Below are 4,677 nucleotides of genomic sequence, written 5' to 3' on the forward strand. Positions count from 1 at the left end.
ATTCTTCCTATCTCCATTGATCTTGCTTGATATATTTGCTCTCAGATTTTATGTGTGCACAAGAGATCAACAAAGAACGGAAATGTGGTTGCAAGTAGGCTTGATCGCATATGAAAGTTCAAAAGCGTCGATTAGTCAGGGGTTGATAATGAAGGAAGCATCTCCTTATATAGAAGACACTTTAAGAAATGGAGGGATAAGATTGAAAGGTGTAAAAGATAAATGGTCGAATAAGATTAGAGGGTAGGTAAAGGAAATAAGAAAATAATAAGAGGGTAGGTAGTGTAGGAATTAAGAGATGAATGACACGTGTCATGGGTAGAAAAGGTTAATGAATTAATAAATAAATAAAGATTTAGTTAATTAATAGAAGAAGTGGGATCAATTAAATAAATAAAAGTATTTATTTAATTTAGGAGAAAGGATAATTTAAATAAATAAATGTATTTATTTAAATGAGAAACAAGGCTAGAATAGGATAAATGAATTAATTAAATAAATAAAGATTTATTCAATTAATAGAATAATTAGGCTAAAATAATTAAATAAATAAAAATATTTATTTAATTAGACAGGACAATTTTAGGTGTCTACATTTTGCCCCTCTTTGAGATAATGCAGCTTGTTGTGTTGTTTCAAAGAAGATAAGATGAACTGATACAAAGTTGTCCCAAGATGGAAATAATATGCCCCCTCGAGAGATTGGATGAAAATGTCTAAAAAGATCGCAGACAATCTCTCAATAAGAAAGAAAGGCTAGAATAGACTGACCGGATGGAGTGACAAAGTCACGGGATACAGAAGACTGAATAGGGATAGGGCTAGGGCTAGGCTAGTCTATAAGATAGACTACAAGGGGGAAACATCCTCATTGTCATCTACACATCCAAAAGATCAGAGTGGAGAGAGAGCTAAGAGCAGTCAACAATGATGGCTTTGGTGCATAGATTCGATCACGTTCATCGATTTAAGAGGCCAGTAGATGCAGGAGAGTCGGTAAGTACCGCAAAACCTCCTTGTACTTTGGTGCATTAATTGTTGTCATAAATGCATGTTAGGTAGGTAATAAATGAGCTTTAGGTATGTCGAGCGAGGGGAAAAATGCTAAGGCGCGTCTGCGTTGGTGCTAAGCGCGTCTATGTAGGCTAGGCACGTCTGTGTTTGTGCCAGGCGCGTCTATGAATGCAACAACGTCTATGTTCAATGCGAGCGTGTCTATGTCTTGCAGGTGCGCTTATGTAGGACAGGTGCGTCTGTGCCAAGCAGAGGCACACCTGTGTGATTCACGCGCGTCCATGCAAAGCAGACACGTATGTAAGCACGTTTGTGTCATGAACGTACGTTTATGTCTTCAAGGCCAAATCGACAGTTCTATGATGAACATACACTGTTGATTGGATAAGCTGCTGAGAAGATACTGTAGACACCTAAAATTGTCATGTCTAATTAAATAAATATTTTATTTATTTAATTATCTAAGCCTAATTCTTCTATTAATTAAATAAATCTTTATTTATTTAATTAATTCATTTATCCTCTTCTAGCCTTATTTCTCATTTAAATAAATACATTTATTTATTTAAATTATCCTCTTCCTAAATTAAATAAATATTTAATTTATTTAATTGATCCCACTTCTTCTATTAATTAAATAAATCTTTATTTATTTAATTAATTCATTAACCTTTTCTACACATGACACATGTCATTCATCTCTTAATTCATACACTACCTACCCTCTAATCCTAGCCGACCTCCTTTTACACCTCTCAATCTTATCCCTCCATTTCATATTGTGTCTTCTATTTAAGGAGATGTCTTCTTCACTATCAAACCCTAATCAATCATTCTAATGACCTAATCGACAATTTGGAGGACTTGACTACACTACGATCCTACTTGCAACCACATTCCGTTCTTTGTTGAGCTCTTGTGCATATAAAATCTGAGAGCAAATATATCAAACAAGATCAATGGAGATAGGAAGAATGGAGATCAAAACCCTATTGGACATGTGATGGTATAATCTTTGTGATTTCATTTGATTTGCATTGTCTTAGGTAATCTTCATATGTTATGGTGGATCTTTGTTGATTGTTAGGCTAGGGTTTTGTGGTTGAATTCATTTAGCCTTTCAATATTGTTGTTATTGTTATCCATTTTCACCATATACATTTTGGCACGCCCGGTGGGACTTCTTGTCCCTTTGCATTTAACCTTTTTTGTTGCAGATTTTGCGTTTTTGAAGTTGCAGATCGGACATTTTTTGACGACATTTTAGGTTTTTTTCACGTCTGCGAACTTTCGGATCGCGTCTCTGATTTTCAGGAGCGTCTGCGGATACTGGAGTCGCGTCTGTGTTTTTGACAAATTTTATTTTGCAGGTCTCAGACAGGGGCGTCTGTGTTTTCTAAGTGCGTTTGTGTTGTTTTTGATCGCGTTTGTGTCCGATAAGGGCATCTGTGATTTTTGACCGCGTCTGTGTCATACAGACGCGTCTGTGTCGTAGGTAACAGCGTCTGTGTTTTGAATGTTTTGAAATTTTCAAATTTTCATTGATTCAGTTTTCGGATTTCGTACTTAGGGTTTTAGATCTGGTTTATTTTTGGACTAACCCTTTCAGATCTAGCTAACTAAGTTGGTGCAGCTCGCCTTGGAAGCTAAAACGTTTTGGTTGAAGGCCCCTCTTTCACAAAGTCTTTTGGGTTTCTAAAATTCACCTAACTTGTGTGCTTGCAGGAAGGGGTGATCATTTGAAACAACCCAAACTACTAACAAATTTTGTTGCAGGTCCTTGGCTAGGGTTTTGAAATTTTGTTGTGTACCTTGTTTTCATAGATTAGCAAACACTTCCATTGGTGCACTAAAATTGAATCATTGTCTTTTGTGTCTTGAGCAATAGGCTATTTTTGTTTAATCTTTAGAGGGCCTGTCTTCCCGTGTGGTCATTAGGACTACTAGTGAGAAGAGAACGACCCAAGTGGTAGCGAGGAAAACCCACCTCATCCGAACCACAATAATCAAATGTATTCATGGTAAAAACTATGAATAACGTGTGCTAATTAGTTCATACCGACACTATGTCTCCCCATAAACCCGTTTGATCAAATTTATTTGATCATTTGTAGGGCATAACCCCTACTGGCTGGGAGCCTTCTGTATTTATAGAGCTGAAAGTGTCGCATGTATGGCCACACGAGCGGATGCCCTTACTAGCACCATTTTGTTTTAGAGGCCCAAATCCTTCTAGTTGTTGGGGCAAGAGGTCGGACCTCTGGTAGCGGCCCACACACATACGGTTCTTAGTAGAGATACAAAGTTCGCCATGGGGAGTTTTCATGGGGACTGATGCTTGGCTGACCCGAGAAGTGAGTGCCGAGGGTGGAGCCAGTGAGGTCAAGCATCTAAGTATCCGCTCTGAATAGCGTAGCTTCGGGGGTAAAACCCTATGTGGGATCAACAACTATTGTCTTGGCCAGCCATAAGAATTGTGCTTGACTTATGTTAAACATTCAAAACAATCAAGACCAAACAACAAAACATTGTGTCTTTTGTGTCTTCAAGTGTATGCAAAACAATTTTACATCAAACAACACACTTTTCTTGGAGTCATTTTGGAGTCTAAACACTAGCAAACATTGAGTCCTCATCAACATTGTGTCCTCTTGTCACGAAAAACAGTCAAACAGTCAGATTTGGTCACAAGAAAACAATTTCACAGATTGGAAAAATTGGACGAAGTTTACAGAAACGCGTCTGTGTATGTTTTAACCGCGTCTGAGTAATCTAAGCGCGTTTGTGAAGGGCATAATAGCGTCTGTGTGTCTAGAAGCGTCTGTATCGAACAGAAGCACGTCTGTGTCTGGGAATCGCGTCTATGAAGTATACAGTCGCGTCTGTGTCCAGAATTGCAAAAACCTTTACAGTCCAGCAAACCTAAACAAGAAAATCGCAGAAGCGCGTCTGGGTTAAACAGAGTAGCGTCTGAAAACCGCGTCTGTGAAGTATACAGGCGCGTCTGTGTTCAAAATTGCAGGAAAATTTTTTTTAGAGTCCAACAAACAAGAGAAATCAGTTTCGGAATACTTGAGCTTCCTAGGTTGTTTCTTCAAGTTTCATCTACCATTCAACCTATCTCTGGGTCTCATACAGTCCATCATTGCTTCACATCTCATTTTACATTCATACTTGTCTAAACTTGAGTCAAAAGGTCACTTGCCGGTCCTCATCATACTTTGTCAACATACTACAACTACACTTTGCTAAGTGGTCCCTCATCAAGGTTTCTTACCTTTGGGTCTCATTTGGTTTTACTTAGAGTCAAGGTCAACTTACCTCATCAAGAGAAACTATCCTCTCTTTGGAAGTCACACCTACTCTACTACTTACATACTTGGTCTTACACTTTGGACATTGCAAGTAAACTTCAGATTCATTTACGCTCCATACAACTCTTGGTCTTCCATACTCTTTCCATTTTTCATCTAGTCTTACACATCTTGGTCAAACACCTAGTTCATGGTTGAAACCCGCCTTCAAAAATCTAGGAGAAAAGCTAAAGAAGCTCAAGAGTCCACCAACATGAGTTCTTATGAGTATGACAATGATTTATTTTTCAATCCCGAGCACACTACACTGCCTGACATGGATGTTTATAGACACATTCCAAATGTGGAA

The sequence above is a fragment of the Cryptomeria japonica genome, chromosome 3 (genome assembly GCF_030272615.1).
Source record: "Cryptomeria japonica chromosome 3, Sugi_1.0, whole genome shotgun sequence".
Lineage (NCBI taxonomy): Eukaryota > Viridiplantae > Streptophyta > Pinopsida > Cupressales > Cupressaceae > Cryptomeria > Cryptomeria japonica.